General features: G+C 37.5%; 1 protein-coding gene across 5 annotated transcripts in view; it reads right to left on the reverse strand.

Moving 5' to 3' along the window:
- Positions 1–9382: 9382 nt before the first annotated feature.
- Positions 9383–18504, reverse strand: part of LOC149241457 (uncharacterized) — a 32042-nt gene continuing 22920 nt past the window's right edge. For 2 of the 5 annotated variants that reach the window (XR_016246581.1, XR_016246580.1), the window contains one exon: positions 9383–10178. The gene's annotated coding sequence lies outside the window, so the exon portion shown is untranslated. Of the gene's footprint in view, positions 10179–13846; positions 15258–18504 lie in introns of all 5 variants that reach the window. The other 3 variants (XR_016246579.1, XR_016246578.1, XR_016246582.1) reach the window with 3 other exon arrangements.

Here is an 18504-nt window from a genome sequence, read left to right on the forward strand (position 1 = left end):
ATATAACCTCCCTTCTGGCTAAGAGGAGTTAGATTCTCAGGGATAGGGAGGAAAGTTGGAGACTGAGAAGCAGAGCCATTTGGCTTAAGGAAGGGGATGATAATACCAAGTTCTACCACAAATATGCGAATGGGCGTTAAGCGATAAATATTATTTGGCAGCTAGAAGATGAACAAGGAGAAACAATGAACACCTTCCCCCAATTAGCAGCTATGGCCACGGCTCACTTCAGAAGCATTTACAAGGCCCCCCCAAATGCTACCCTTGCTGAAATCATGAGAACAGCTCAGTTATTTCCAAGGTTTGTTGACCAGGAGGATGCCTTGGAATTGGCAAAGGAAGTCACCCTCGGAGAACTGGAAGCCAGCCTAAAATGGTTTAAGCGAGACAACAGCCCAGGCCCAGATGGATGGAATGTGGAATTTTACCTAGCCTTCTTTGATATTCTAGGAAGGGACCTCCTACAAGTTATTGAAGAATGAAGATCCTGTGGAAGAATGTATGAGGCCTTCAACACAAACTTCATCGCCCTCATACCCAAATCAAACAACCCTATCTCTTTCAATGACTTCCAGCCCACTTCCTTGTGTAATTGTATCTACAAGATCATAGCCAATCGCCTCCGGCCGATCCTGTCTAACCACATCTCAGCGGAACAATTTGCCTTCCTTCAGAATAGACAGATCCATGAAGCGGTCGGAACCACTCAAGAAATCTTGCATTCTATACAGACCTAGAAGCTCAAAGGTATGGTCCTGAAAGTAGATCTTTCCAAAGCCTTTCACAGAGTAAATTGGCTATACATTAGAATGATCTTAACACACTTAGGATTTCCATATGATTTCATAAGATGGATTATGTGTTGCATTACTAATGTAACATTCAGTGTTCTTATAAATGGAGCAGCCTCTCCCTTCTTTCACTCCGAAAGAGGTCTCAGGCAGGGATGCCCATTGTCCCCGCTACTTTTCTTACTCATCATGGAAGGTCTCAGCCGTATCTTAAAAGAGGAACACCAACAGGGTAGGTTAAGTGGGATCTGGATCACAGAAGGATGCACATTGACGCACTTGCTCTTTGTAGACGATGTGCTGCTCTTCCTTAATGGGAGTATTGGTGACTTGACTTCTCTTCTTAACTCTTTCTCTACCTTCCTAGCAGCCACTGGAATGATGGTGAATGATGCAAAGTCCACTATAACGGCTATAGGGTGCTCACCATATGAGATTCAGTATGCCCTGCGAAGATTTCCATATACCCTACAACACCTGGAGGAGGGACTCAAATATTTGGGTTATAGATTAAAGCCCCTTGGATATAAGAACGTCGATTGGATCTAGCTTATCACCAAAATGAAAAAACGGCTTAACATTTGGTACCACAAATATTTATCGAGAGCAGGAAGGTTGATCCTCATCAAAGCAGTTCTGGAAGTAACCCCAGTATATTGGATGTCTTTAGTGTGGATACTTAGGGGAATACTTGCCATAATCAAAAACCTATGTTGCAGATTCTTGTGGAAAGGGAAGCAGCCAGGAAAGATTTTTGCTTGGACCAGTTGGGAATCCCTGGCTCTCCCAAGAAATGGGGAGGATGGGGAATCAAAAGCCTTGGCACTTTCTCTACAGCCCTGGCGGCCAAACTAGGGTGGCAGCTAATCACAACACATAGCTTGTGGACTAAGGTGGCTATCTCTGAATAGATAGCTCCTCTAAACCTCATGAATTGGCTACGACAACCTCAGCGGATACAAGCTAGAAAATCAAACATATGGAAAGCAATTCTACAAGCAATGCCCCTTATCAGGGAAGGTCTCACATGGAGAATACAATCGGGAGCGGTCGTCAAAATATGGATTGATCCCTGGATTGGATGTGGAAACGCACACAGGCTCCCTGAGGAGCTTAGAACACACCTCACTATCAGAGGGATCACACATCTTATCCATATAGCGGACAATGATCGCTCTACATTTTTGCAACAAGTCTGGAAATCTGGGAGGGTATTGCAGATCCCTCAACCATGGCAATAGCATTGGAAAGAATGCATGGAGGCCCTCACTGAATCTCGCATCAGGATACAGGAAGGGGAGGATGAGATAATTTGGGCACAAGTTAAGCATGGGAAATATTCACCAAAAGCAAGTTATATAGCCCTAATGGACCCAAAGAAACCTCCATTGTGCGAACCTTGGTGGAGTAGTACATGGAAATTAAAAGCACCACCCAGAACGAGACTCCTCATGTGGACCATTCTGAGACACAAAATCCCCACAGGAGAAAATCTTAGCAAAAGATCCTTTCATGGACCCTTCTGGTGAGGCCTATGCAAAGCCAACAACAAAACTATGGACCATCTTCTCCTTATGTGCCCCTCCATAAAAAAGCTATGGACTTCTATTCACTCTCATATACCCTCGCTCCCGCAATGGAAAGGCATGACAGTTCGGGAAGCCTAGGAAGCTTGGTGGTCTACTGTACCCTCGGCAAAAGCCAAGAATCTTACCATTCTTACTTGCTGGGCCATTTGGATTGCCCGTCATAGATATATCTTTCAGAACTCTCTCCCCTACTAGCCGACCATCACTGCCCGAATACTAGCTGACTACCATCTCATCCCGAAGGAGGAACCTAGCTCCACTCCCAGGCATATCATACCAGAAAGCATAAACCAAGCACATCCCTGGGCATATTTTGACGGCTCAGCGCAAGACACAGGATGTGGGGGGGGCGCTATACTACATCTTTCAGCATCACATTTTTACAAAATTCAAATGGGATTGGGCAGAGGGACAAACAATTTTGCTAAGCTTATCACAGCAAAATACACCATACAATTTGCACTGGAAAAACAATGCAGAAATTTACAACTTTTTGGAGATTCAAAAACAGTATGCAATTGGATAAATAAAAATGCAAATTGTAATGCATTTTCTCTGAGACATATCATGGAAGAAGTCCATAGACTTGTAAATTTATTTGACACATTTAATTGTCATCATATATACAGGGAGTGGAACACAGTTGTCGATTTGCTATCCAAGAAAGCAGCGCACATGCTTATAGGAACGTGGAGCATACTGGAGCAGAAGGATGGAACTTTCCATTAGTATTATCATCGACCTTTTATAGACATATCAGATTAACTAGCTCTGAAGGATCTTGAAATATATTTTATTTTGTTTATATAATTTTATATATATGTACAATGAAACAGACTTATATGGAAAGTAGTTCTACAAGCAATGCCCCTTATCAAGGAAGGTCTCACATGGAGAATACAGTCGTGAGCGGCCGTTAGAATAGGGATTGATCCCTAGATTGGATGTGGAAACGCACACAGGCTCCCTGAGGAGCTTAGAACACACCTCAATGTCAGAGGGATCACACATCTTAGCCATATAGCGGACAATGATCGCTCTACATTTTTGCAACAAGCCTGGAAATCTGGGAGGGTATTGCAGATCCCTCAACCATGGCAACAGCATTGGAAAGAATACACGGAGGCCCTCACTGAATCTCACATCAGGATACAGGAAGGGGAGGATGAGTTAATCTGGGCACAAGCTAAGCATGGGAAATATTCACCAAAAGTTGGTTATATAGCCCTAATGGACCCAAAGAAACCTCCACCGTGTGAACCTTGGTGGAGTAGTATATTGAAATTAAAAGCACCACCCAGAACGAGACTCCTCATGTGGACCAGTATAAGACACAAAATCCCCACATGAGAAAATCTTAGCAAAAGATCCTGTCATGGACCCTTCTGGTGTGGCCTATGCAAAGCCGACAACAAAACTGTGGACCATCTTTCCCTTATGTGCCCCTTCATAAAAGAGCTATGGACTTCTATTCACTCTCATATACCCTCGCTCCCACAATGGCAGGGCATGAAAGTTCGGGAAGCCTAGGAAGCTTGGTGGTCTACTGCACACTCGGCGAAAGCTAGGAATCTTCCCATTCTTACTTGTTGGGCCATTTGGATTGCCCATAATAGATATATATTTCCGAATTCCCTCCCCTACTAGCCGACCATCACTGCTCGAATACTAGCTGACTACCATCTCATCCCGGAGGGGGAACCTAACTCCACTCCTATGCATATCATACCAGAAAGCATAAACCAAGCACACCCTGGGCATATTTTGACGGCTCAGCGCAAGACACAAGATGTGGGGGCACTATACTACATCTTTCAGCGTCACATTTTTACAAAATTCAAATGGGATTGGGCAGAGGGACAAACAATTTTGTTGAGCTTATCACAGCAAAAGACACTATATAATTTGCACTATAAAAACAATGCAGAAATTTACAACTTTTTGGAGATTCAAAAACTGTATGCAATTGGATAAATAAAAATGCAAATTGTAATGCATTTTCTTTGAGACATATCATGGAAGAAGTCCATAGACTTATAAATTTATTTGACACATTTAATTGTCATCATATATGTAGCAAGTGGAACACAGTTGCCGACTTGCTATCCAAGAAAGCAGCGCACATGCTTTTAGGAACATGGAGCATACTGGAGCAGAAGGATGGAACTTTCCATCAGTACTATCATTGACCTTTTATAGACATATCAGATTAACTAGCTTTGAAGGAGCTTGAAATATATTTTGTTTTGTTTATATAATTTTATATATATGCACAATGATACAGACTTATATGGAAAGCAGTTCTACAAGCAATGCCCCTTATCGGGGAAGGTCTCACATGGAGAATACAGTCGGGAGCGATCGTCAGAATAGGGATTGATCCCTAGATTGGATGTGGAAACGCACACAGGTTCCCTGAGGAGCTTAGAACACACCTCACTGTCAGAGGGATCACACATCTTAGCCGTATAGCAGACGATGATCGTTCTACATTTTTGCAACAAGCCTAGAAATCTGGGAGGGTATTGCAAATCCCTCAACCATGGCAACAACATTGGAAAGAATACACGGAGGCCTTCACTGAATCTCACATCAGGATACAGGACGAGGAGGATGAGTTAATCTAGGCACAAGCTAAGCATGGGAAATATTCACCAAAAGCAGGTTATATAGCCCTAATGGACCCAAAGAAACCTCCATTGTGCAAACCTTGGTGGAGTAGTATATGGAAATTAAAAGCACCACCTAGAATGAGACTCCTCATGTGGACCATTCTGAGACACAAAATCCCCACGGGAGAAAATCTTAGCAAAAGATCCTTTCATGGACCCTTCTAGTGCGGCCTATGCAAAGCCGACAACGAAACTATGGACCATCTTTTCCTTATATGCCCCTCCATAAAAGAGCTATGGACTTCTATTCACTCTCATATACCCTCGCTCCCACAATGGCAGGGCATCACAGTTCGGGAAGCCTGGGAAGCTTGGTGGTCTACCGTACCTTCGACGAAAGCCAGGAATCTTCCCATTTTTACTTGTTGGGCCATTTGGATTGCCAGTAATAGATATATCTTTCAAAACTCCCTCCCCTACTGGCCGACCATCACTGCCCGAATACTAGCTGACTAGCATCTCATCCCGGAGGGGGAACCTAACTCCACTCTCAGGCATATCATACCAGAAAGCATAAACCAAGCACACCCCTAGGCATATTTTGACAGCTCAACGCAAGACACAAGGTGTGGGGGAGCCGCTATACTACATCTTTCAGCATCACATTTTTACAAACTTCAAATGGGATTGGGCAAAGGGACAAACAATTTTGCTGAGCTTATCACAGCAAAATACACCATACAACTTGCACTAGAAAAATAATGCAGAAATTTACAACTTTTTGGAGATTCAAAAACTGTATGCAATTGGATAAATAAAAATGCAAATTGTAATGCATTTTCTCTGAGACATATCATGGAAGAAGTCCATAGACTTATAAATTTATTTGACACATTTATTTGTCATCATATATACAGGGAGCGGAACATAGTTGCCGATTTGCTATCCAAGAAAGCAGCGCACATGCTTATAGGAACGTGGAGCATACTGGAGCAGAAGGATGAAACTTTCCATCAGTATTATCATCGACCTTTTATAGACATATCAGATTAACTAGCTCTAAAGGAGCTTGAAATATATTTTGTTTTGTTTATATAATTTTATATATATGCATAATAAAACAGACTTATATATGACAGTTATTTTTTGATACTCTCTACGTAGAGTAAGTACATATTTTATATTGCAATCTCAGTAACAGAGCAGTGTCTCCTTGCGTGGAGCACACCTCAACTTTTGATTACTCAAATTGGATGGGCTTTTAGCCCCAACTATAGTATATTCCTTTGCATCTACAAAATGTAATTTTCTTTCTTAATGAAAATTACGACTTTTTCCAAGGGGAAAAAAACAAGGAAAGAATAAACTATCACCTAAATATTATGGACCATATCAAATAATCAAAAGATAAGTAGTATGGCTTATGGTCTGAAGTTACCCGACAACTTTCGAATCCATAACACCTTTCATGTATCAAATCTGAAGAGAGTACTAGGGCAAAACCAAGTAAAGTAGCTCAAACAGAAATTCCAGAGACCGATGAAGAAGGAAGAATCATTCTAGAACTAGAAGGTATACTAGCTATCCGAGAGAAGATACTATGATCCAAGACAATAAAAGAGTACCTCATCAAATGGGAGAAATTACTAGAGGAAGATTCATCTTGGGAATCAGAACGTTTTCTTCAGCATCATCCAGTGTTACCCATGCTTTGAGGACAAAGCATTATTAAGGAGAAGACAATGTTATGAATTAAATATTCATAAATAAGTGTTTTAATAAAATATTAACAATTTATAAATAATTAAGATTAACTAGCTAAGTTAGTGAAAAGGCATGAATCAAAGAGACATGTCTCTTAGTTGGCATGGCTAGTCAATTCCTATATATGGAGAACCACCATGACCATGTAAACCATCATCTATTCTTTTAATAAATAAAATATTAGAGTTTCAAGGTAATTGTGATTGAAGTCTTCGGCATACAGCATTTCATTATTTATCCATTCCAAAAATCCATAAAAGGATCGATTTTCTAGAAAATGTTTGCTCTTGCTTTCCCCCTCATTGGAAATTGGATTGCTTGGAGTATTGGAAATGGCCAAAAAGTAAAGTTAGGCCTATATTCATCGGTAGGTTCAAGCGATGCCTACAAACACTCTAATGGTATTTTAGATCTTCTCAATCAACAAGATTGCTTATTCCCCGCATATTTCAAAGCACAAGCTCCCCAAGCTTGGGGGCATGAAGAATGGAAAATGACCATTGATTTAAATCTCTTTGTATCTCATGCAAATTTATGGAACTCATACATAAACCTTCTCACCACAAATTTTATACAACTTTGGGAAGAGGTAGAAGACAACCTAGTATGGTCAAAGAACCCACACAATAACGACTACACTACAAAATTGGGTATGAGACACACATCTCTTCACTCTTCACTAATGGTGGGAATATATCTGGAAACTCCATGCTACTTTGAAATCCAAGATCACACTTTGGTTGGTGCTTTACAATAAACTACTCACATGGGACAACCTCATCAAATGAGTATGGGAAGGGCCCAACATCTGCATATTATGTAAATTTTCTTCAAAAGGTATTGCCCACATTTTTATATCATGTGCATATATAGTGCATGTCATTCTCAAAGTTGAATGCCTCAAAACAAATAAAAAACAAAAGTGGTTCCTTTGAGGGCTTTCCAAATATTTTGATCAACTACATCTGGTGGGCAAGGAACACAGCGATTTTCAACTCTAGGTTCATCCCTACAAAGATCACTAATGGTTTAGTGACTAAACTATGCATGTAACTCAAAGTTGACCCAAAACCTTTTCGACAATGCATCCTAATTGTGTCACCACTCACACTGCGCACCCCTTCGTGATTTTTATAGTGCTACATAAGGGCATCCACCACATTGTGGCATAGGTGTGATTTTATTCCTCGCACAACATGCAAGTCAGATACATCGCTAAGAAAGGAACCAACAACATGGCTGAGTTGATTGCCCTATGTGTCTTCCTTCACACAGCATCATAAAAAAATGTTATAAAATTACAAGTGATAGGAGATTCCAAAATTGTCATTGAGTAGGCAAATAACAAGGCATAGGTTGAAAATATATATTTACAATCCATCCTACATAACATCATCCTACCTGACATCAAGGAAGCTCTCATCCTACCTGACATCAAGGAAGCTCTCATCTCCTTCCAGTAGATCTCCTTCACACACATATTGTGTGAACTAAACGTCACAACCGATGGTCTATCAAAACAAGCTCTAAAACACGACCAGATAGTCTACCACTTATAAAAATTTACATATCCTATATGCTCTCTCTATCATATACTTTATTTTTGAAACTGATATATATTCTATAGCTCGATGATCTATACATCTACAGTTTTTTAAACAACTCCTCCATTGTGCGTCCCGGTACAGTCATATGTTTGTCACATCCTTTACAGTTTTTGAATAAACTCCTCTATTGTGCGTCCTGATATAGTCATATGTTTGTCACATCATTTATGCACAATTTTTATTCCAAGTATCCAGCAACACAGTTTTTATACCATTTATATATTGAAAATGAACAATCATGAAATGTACTAGTAAAAAGCCACAGGGCAATCCCACTCAGATTTTTTGGTTGGTCAAAACAAGCCATGCAAATAATGTCTACGGATCAGTCATATGTATATTCTCATTATGAATATAAAGCTTTTTTCCTGGTTAAAAAAACTATATTTAAATGTGTCATGTTATCCTAAATTTGTGGTGAGGCTTTGGGCTTGTAACTGAAAACATCCTTTGGGTTCATATGTTCTGATTTTCGCCTTTGGCATATCTGTTATCGAATCGCCCAAGGAAAAATCTCTGATGGGGTTTACTTGGGTTTGATATTAAAATCACCTCTCTGCTTTTCGGCTTCACCATCGCTTTTGTTGAATGGGAAAATCTTCAGTCAGCTTTTTTCGGGCTGTATACCGAAAAAATTCTGAAATTTAGGTTTCTACCTGTTTCAAAATGCTCCTGTCATACATGAGCAATGGCTGATGATGGAAATTCCATGATGTGATAAAAAAATCAAATTATAAATCAGAGTAAACAATGCCCGTGTCATACGTGAAGAGGAATGGCTGATGACGGAAATTCCATGATGCCATAAAAAAATCAATTAATGAGTCAAAGAAAGCAACTTCCTTATGGTTTGACTAAATGGAAACTTCAATTATTTTTAACCAGTGCAATAAAAGATTTTAGGTTGAGTGATTTAGTGAACTTTCTCAAAGTTATATCCAATATTGTAAATGGCCATTTATAAAATAAACATGTTATGTTACTAAAATAAGTTTATTTTAAAATTTTTGTCACTAAAATAATAAAAAATGGTATAATTTGATAAAATTTGACGGAAATTTTTGAAAAGCTAAATTACAATTACAATTGTACAACTTAACAATTTTAAATACCTAAAGTTTTTAATTATACTAAATCCCTTTCCACCATTAAAAAAATAATTTAAACACGCTCATAATCAAACAAAATTGTAAACTCTTTACACAATGCCACACAAAATTGTAACCTCGTTACACCATGCCATAGTGGCGATGGCAACAGATTAAACACCTCCCATACCCTGCATCCCGCACACAGACACCCTCTTTATATCAGAATCGTCTTCATACTTTTGTCCAACCCAACTACAAAATCAGACTCGCCTAAGCCATTATAATTACGAAAAGGAGCTTTATCAAACACACGGTCTGGACCCATTTCTGGTAGCATCACGGCACACTGATAGGGATCAGAGGTGAGCTTGGGCACGATTGTTTCATTAACGTTCTCTCATCCACTGCCCGTCGTATAGATGGTGAAGACTGTCGAACTCCGATATGAGATTCTTCAATTTAAGAGATAATTGGGCAGGCATCTAATACTGAACGAAGTCCAGGATCGCCTTCTCCCGCTCGTGGATTTCAAAAGCATATCTGAGGTTCTGGAAAATATTAAATCTCAGTCTTCTCGTACGTTTTAACAAATTGAACGCTGTTATAAAGGATTTTCGCGTTTGCCATCACCGAAAGATCCATAACAAAAGAAGTAACATCAATAATCACAAAGTAATGAAAAGAGATTTTAAAAACCCTGTTTCTGTCCCGTAATTCATTTGTCCTGTAATGAGTAAAAATTACAACATCAATAAACCTATTAGTAATAATACCAATAATAAGAAAATATTGGGAAAAATTATATGGTCAAACAATGCACAGTATAATTAACAAATATTAGCAAACTCGTATATAAAAAATGCACAGTATCATTAACAAATATTGGCAAACTCATATATAAAAAAATGGTATAATAACAAGTATTATTTGTTTACAGAGTTCTACATCTATGGAGGTATAACCGTGAATGGATATATTGTTAAACATATTTTAAGTCTAGGGTTTTTGATTAATCATAATAATAAATAGATACACGGTTAAAGCACTCTTTATCATAAATCACTGATTCAAAAATATCTGGTCAAACTTGCACACCATTTTATATAATTCTATGCAACAACAATGTGGTTGATTGAACCTCCACATGGCTTCTTACTTCTAAACAAAGGGTTCATCGTAACTCCCCATGACTGGAAACTGTAATTTACAGAGGCCGATGCAACTTTTTTCGCATTAGATGGTACATCTAACTTCTTGTAATGTTAGTGCAACCCTGCTAAGTATGGAGAACTGTTAAGCCTTGAACTTCACAAAATCAAAAACCATTTTTATCTCAAACACGCATTGTGACTTGTAGTAAGCTGCCCAGATTCGACATGGCTACACCATTTCTTCAATAAAACTAATATCAAACGAAGCTACAGATAATAAAGAATATACAAAACTTATCCTCTATTTTGTCCAACGAAATAAAGATTATACAAAACTTACCCTCCATTTTGGCAAAAATACTCATGTAAACCTCATCCAACCAAACAAAGAATATACAGAACTTACCCTCCATTTTTCTGTGGCTCTCCTATCCGTTTTCTTGGCAGCGATATTGAAAACATCGTTGAGCATCTCGTGTTTGTCATCGTTGTCGTTCAATTGCTCGTGGATATCAAAAGCATATATGAGGTTCTGGAAAATATTAAAATGGCTAGCTTACTCACACTCTTTAACCAATTGAGCGTTGTAATTGAGGATTTTCGATTTTGCCATCACTTCGAAAGATACAGAACGAAAGAAACAAAAGAAGTAATATGAATAATCACAAAACAATCAATAGAGATTCCCAACCCTAATTTTGCAGACAAATTTAACTGTAACTCTGTTTTCTCAAATCTGCCAAGTGCAGATACATCCACTCTGTCTTCAGCTTGCATGAATTAAATAGCAGGAATTCAGTCAATTTCCTATCAGAAAATACAACCCAGAAGTAGCGAGACTCGCTTATCTCTAATCACAATAAAAAAAATACCTACCATAGAGAAATCTCCGATCTCTCTATTGAAAATCAAACAATTACAGCATTACTTCCTCTGGGCAAATCAGGCCTGACTACACTGAGGCAACTATTGGCACACAGAAAAAACAAATGCATCAAGCCTATTGTCTATTTCCTTTGGCTTACAAATGCTCCTCCAAGCGTATTCTTCTGTGTCACTCTCAGCTGCCCTCTTTTGCCCTTCCTGAGTATTCACAACACTGCCAAAACTCTCTAACAGAGATCCTTTAACAGAAATCTTTCGCTGCCTCCTTTCTTGGAGCTCTCTAGGTGACTGCTCCATGGCATAGAAAGCTCCTCTGAGCTTTAATCTTGTGCACATGCTTATCTGAGCATATCTACCCCTTCTACACTCATCCGTTTCTCTTAAACACCCACACAACAGCGAAGAGGTACAGGTCCGTTGCTAAAGCCATTAGAACTCCCAACAAAACTCAGCATAAACTCTAAGTTAAAACCAGGAGCGAGTACCCTTTTCAAAACTGCATGCATCCATTGTTCAGCTTCTAGAATATCCAGGACACAATAGATGCTCAACAGAAAAGAGCGCACAGGTCCATCGCCCACATTATTAATAATTTAATAATAAAATACTGATCTGGTCTAATTATTATATGTTTTGGTGTTTTGTCAGAATCTAGCTAAAAAATTTGGGTAAAATACTGATCTTGTGTAATTATTATAGGTTTTGTTTTGGCGTTTTATCAGAATCTAGCTAAAAAGTTTGGGTGAAATTTTGATCTTTGTTATTTAAAATGAGTTTTTTACTTTATATATAGATTTAAATGTTGAAAAATCTTTGGGATACTCTATTGTGAAGAGTTCACAATTCCAAAAAATCTGTACCAAAACAAATTAAACCAAGGAAAAAACCACCAAAACCTAAACATATAACAGATACACTACCGATATAAAACACAGCATAAATTGAGTTATAATGGGGAACGGGTACCCATTTCAAAACTCCAAGCATCCACCATCAAGCGTCAGAATTTCTGGAACATATTTTACTATTCCATATTTTACTAAACTGTGTTTAGAATGCCAGGCCTTCAAAACCAAAAGGGAAAGTTATGCAGATATGCTGGCAACTAGCTCTTGGGATAATCTATTTAGGGAGAGGTTTGTCTAGAAGTTACGAGCATTTATTGTGAAGCTTCACATTAAAAAGACAGAATACATCAAGCAGATGAAAAAGCAATATGTTCCATAGACTATTTTTAATCTCATGCACATTAAAATAATTTCTTTCTTTCTTTTTATAGTAATAAAAAAATTTAAAAATGACATCTAATTAATTCACATAAAAATATAAAAACAACAAATAAATAAAAGTATTATCACAAAACTTCAAACAAGTTTATCTGGCCGACTCTATTTCTTCCAGTTCCCTTTCCTACCAGGGATATCATATAAAGCCCATATAACAAACTCCCGTGAACTACAAGGCTGAAAAATTAGAAGGAAAAAATTAAACATTCCACATTATTAAGCCCTGTGATCAAACTGGAAAAAATTGATGAATTCATGTATTGAGACTCTAATTAATGAACCTGTTTATCAAACCCGCGATTAATCTGAAATGAAAATAGAGAAGCAAAAATGACCTAGTGAATCCATCTCATTATATGTAACAACAACATTGTAAGTCCATTGCCCATCTAAAGCCCCTGTTTCTATCCTATCCTGTCTCTGTGATGTAATAATAAAAATTATATCAATAAACCTTCACCATAACCTTTAACAAAAATATATATATATATATATATATATACTTTGCAGAGAAAATATCGTTAAGCAATAACCCATATAGTTAGCAAAGATGAAAACTAAACAAAACCTATTATCAAAGCATATTTCACCAAATTGAGTGAAAAAACAATTACCAATGATTATTTGACCTTATTTGACCATTGGCAACAATTCTATCAAAACACTATGTGGTTGGTTGCACCTCCAAATGGCTTTGGTTATCTTATAACCAAAGGGCTCATTATAACTCCCCACATCTGAAAATTGTAATTTACAGTGGAAGATGCAACTTTTTATTTTCATTAGATGTAGATCCTAACTTCTTATAATGTTATTGCGAGACTGCTAAAGCCTGGAAAACTGTTAAGCCTTGAGCTTCACAAAATCAAAAACTATTTTAATCTCAAACATGTTTGTCCCATGTAGATCTAGATCTTGTCATAAGCTCTGCCCAGATTTAACAGGGCTATACACTTTCTTCAAGTAAAACTAATATCAAACGAAGCTACAGATAGCGGCAGTTATGACAAAATCTGCAAATATACTCGTGTAGACCTCATCCAACCAAATAAAAGAGATACAAAACTTACCCTCCATTTTTCTGAGCCTCCCCCATGGGGTTTTTATTGGTTGATTGAGATAATTGAAAACACCGTTGCGGATATCATCCTTGTCGCTGCTGTTGTTGAATCGTTAGTTTAATAATTTGTTTTGTTTAGATCATGGAATTTCCATCTTAAGCAATTGTCCTCTATGTATGTCAGGTGCTTTTTTTTGTCTATTGCGCTCTTTATGACTAATTCATTGTGCATCTCATCTTCCTCATCGCTATTGTTTGCATGTCATTTTCATCATCGGTTTCGTTAGATCTGTGCATCCCATCTTTCATCCGATAGCTATTATTAGATCTGTGCATCCCATCTTCATCCGATAGTTATTATTAGATCTAGCCCAGACATACAGAAAAGCACAGGCATACATAAAGTACAATTAGTTAGACGGAAATCCTATAATCTACACAAAAACAAATTAATAAAAGGAAAAACAATTGCCCTCCGGTACATGAAAAAATAGTTTGAATAAATGAAACCTCAAGCACCTTCAATTTCTTGATCATTGAAGGGGGCAATGGGCCATTGCCATAACTGTTTTGCCATCAGCCCTCAAAACCTGAATCCCAAACATGGTCATCTCTTGCTAGAGCAAAATGGTCATCGTCTTCAAATTAAAAATATCTTCCTCCAGCCCAACTACAAAATCAGACTCACCTAAGCCATTATAATTACAAGTAGGACCTTCATCAAAAGTTTCATTAGACATACAATCTAGACCCATTTGCAGTAGCACCATGGTGAACTTGGGCAAGATGGTTTCATTCACCTTTCCCTCATTCATTGCCCCCAATTCGTACAAATAGCGAAGAATGTGGAACTCTGACATGAAATTCTTCAACCTTAATGGAATAGGCATTTGGTAAAACCAATTTCACAGATATATCTTCGTCGCCATAACCAGTGAATCAAATCATTTACTTACAAATAAAGCCCTGAAAGATCTTTCAAAATACTTAATCCCGTGCTAATACCAAGTTACCTTCACTCACGCAATACCAGGAGACAAATTGCCAATGAATGGTAAACCCATAATAGATTCTACGATCCATGTATTCCTTCACTCTAGGAACAGGACCGACCACCCCACGCAGAAATAGGAGCGAAGCAGGGAGCCCACATCATGTGCTTTTCCTGGACACAGATGAGTCGTTGGCCGGCACAATTTATGTTTGACGGTATGGATCTAATGAGAACCCAGCAATCACCAACTTCGCTGAAGCTTCGGCATTAGCATCCTGAACTATCTAGGGGTTTTCCCCATTTAGGGTTCTTGCTTGCAAGTTTATTCCGATACGTCACCAGAGATAAAAGAGTATTTTATTCTGAGCTGGTTGGGCCCCCTGTACTCCTGGCCAAGTTTGTCCAGGCTGCAGCCAGTTGTTATCTCCTGTCAAAGATGATTACTTTATGAGCAACCTCTTTAAATCTCTCTGGAGCCCATGGGAATTTTTGAAGGTGCAAAATAAAATGACACCAATCATAGCACAACTAGACCCACACCAATCAACAGTTTGCCTTCGAGTCACTTCACAATTTTTTGCTTTTCCCTAACAAATATTTTTAATATTAAAAAAAAAAATTCAAACATAATAATAATAATAAATTATTTTTTTAATTCAAACTAAAACGTAAATAGAAGATTAATATTAAAAAAGAAAATTCGAACATAATAATAATAATAAATCATATTTTAATTCCAACTAAAACTAAAATAGAAGATTTTAGTCAACTCCTGCACATACACCCAGCTCAATATTAAAAAAGAAAATTCAAACATAATAATAATAAATTAATTTTTTAATTCAAACTAAAACGTAAATAGAGGGTTACATACTAGAGTGTTGCGGAACCAAATTTATGAATTTTTTATCACGAGTCATTTTAAAGTCATATTAATAGTATCATTAGGCCTGGAATTTGACGTCTTGTAGAACGTATTCAGAGTTTCAAAACGAATGTGACGGTTTAATTTTTTCCACGTCAAGTTTGACGTGCCTTATAGATGTCAACCTGTCATTTTGACTTTTAATTTGGTATTGAACCCGTCAAAAACTATAGCAACTATATTAAGTTAGGTAGGCCAGCCTCATGAGTGTCAGCTTGAGGAGTTAAATGAGTTGTGACATCCAACTACTCTTTCGCATTATCAAGCTCTCCGACGTGCCTGTATTAACTCCAATACGGTGAAAGGTGATAAATAAATGTTCAATGCAATTATTTCATATCACAGAGTTGTAGAGTTAAAAGGAGTTGTGGCCCATGGGTCGACAACCTACAGCTCTTCGGGCGTTTCATGTATGTCCAGACGCCATCACCTGATTTCAAGATCAGAGGAAGAAACCTACGTTGTGTCATTCACAAGAAAACAATAAGCAAATAATCTGAACATATGGACAGAAAGGTTACCCCATTGGAATTTTCTACTTCGAATTCCAAAATGCAGTGACTTGGAAGCTTATATTACTACCCTTCCGTCATTTGCAAACAGACAGTGGATTTGAGATCTAATGGAAGAAGCGTACCCTTAAGTATGGGGGATTTACGCAGTGCATTATATTAGATATCATTTTTGGGATTCAACTGCGTTAAGTAAGTCATTCAAAGTATGACCATTTCCATGAGAGGTAGTCGTAAAGTGACTAATATCTCATGATTTTTGAATAGTTCACTTAGCACTCATTGCATCGGGTGATGCTCACAGGGGTGAAGAAGTGGGATTGAAACTAGTGAAATGTGGAGAACGAATCACATAGCATCAATCATCACTTCCGGGGCTTGCACCCGGTAACCAGGACTTCCCAGGAGGTCACCCATCCCAGAACTCCTCTGGCTCAAGCGCGCTTAACTGTGGAGTTTTTCCCCACAATCAAGCCCACTTAGCTTGCTACCCCATTTGCAAAACCTTAGCAAGTATCGTACCCTTGTGTATATCACAAAGAAACGATAAAAAGTTAGAGATGAAACAAACACCGGTGGCCGCGGGCATGCATTTTGTAGACCGCCTCATTTGGATATACCTTCTATTGTTAAAGTCCAATATTTTTTCCTAGGTTCTTGTCTCTTTTCTTTCCACAAATACTTTGGTTTCAAATATAGGTTGCTATCATCCGCATCCATTGGCACTGGAAATCACATATTTCTTATGTCAACAGGAATGTTTGAGAAGACAAGGAAATAGGGTTTTGTGCCCTGTCAAGAAGATCAAATGGCCTGGACGAAGAGACAACTAAGTACACTTCCTTGACTTCTATTTGCCATTCTACTACTCTGCGCTGCAAAAGCTATTCAGGTTTATTTCATTCTTTGTCCTCACAGATTTGGGGTTAATTTTTCTTTTGTAATACCCAATACGAAGTTGGGTTTAATTTTGGTTTGCAATACCAAATACACAGTTATTATGACCAATCGGCTGGCTGGTTATTCTTCTGCATATATTTAGTTATTATGAGCCTAAAACTATATTTTCTATTTGCCATTCTACTACTCTGCACTGCAAACGCTATTCAATCTTTGACTACAGGTTTGAACCTAAAACTACATTTTCTATCTGCCATTCTACTACTCTGCACTGCAAACGCTATTCAATCTTTGACTACAGGTTTATTTCATTCATTGTCCTGACATATTTGCGTTTAATTTTTCTTTTGTAATACCCAATACGAAGTTGGGTTTAATTTTTGGTTTGCAATACCAAATATGCAGTTATTATGACCAGTCGGTTGGCTGGTTATTCTTCTGCGTATATTTAGTTATTATGAACCTAAAACTACATTTTCTATTTGCCATTCTACGACTCTGCACTGCAAACGTTATTCAATCTTTAACTACAGGATTATTTCATTCATTGTTCCGACATATTTGAGTTTAATTTTTCTTTTGTAATACCCCCATACTCAGTGAGTTTAATTTTTGGTTTACAATACCAAATCAGCAGTTATTATGACCAGTCGGATGGCTGGTTATTCTTTTGCGTACATTTACTTATTATGAACCTAAAACTATATTTTCTGTATCGCTGTTGAAGCTATATATTGTCTTATCTTATCATTAATTTTATTATTAACATAGATCCATTTTAAATACAGATCTAACATGAAATTAGAGGGATCCAATTTTTTCATGTGCAAATATTTTTATGAGTAGACATTATTTCAATGTTTTGTATGGTTATTTAATTTTTTTTATTTTTAGATTTTTTTATTTTAGTCAACACAAGCAAAATTTCAACTTTGATGACAAACTAAGTGTTACACATCATACATGATTGTAGAATAGGCCTCTAGGCTGAATAGTAACCTAAGTTATTATCATAGGTTGAGTTTTAAAAGTTATATAAATGACGAAGTTAGTGTATCATACAGGGTTGTAGAATGAGCCTCTGGGCTCAATAATTTGTTAGTAACCTAAGTTATTATCATAGGTTGAGTGTTAAAAGTTATATAAATGATGAAGTTAGTGTATTCAATACTCTAGCTGGCATATCGCAAGTGTAGATTCATTTTTAATTCCTAACTTAACAAGTGCCGACAAGCATTAGGTCTCTTTTTCAAAAAGAAATTTGCACTCAAGAATGAGATTTGAGATTTCATCTCTATGAGATTAGTAGATGCAAGATTTCATCTATCTGAGATTAG

Source organism: Pinus tabuliformis, chromosome 8 (genome assembly GCF_031772625.1).
Source record: "Pinus tabuliformis cultivar Carrire ecotype Pingquan chromosome 8, CPIR1, whole genome shotgun sequence".
Taxonomy (NCBI): domain Eukaryota; kingdom Viridiplantae; phylum Streptophyta; class Pinopsida; order Pinales; family Pinaceae; genus Pinus; species Pinus tabuliformis.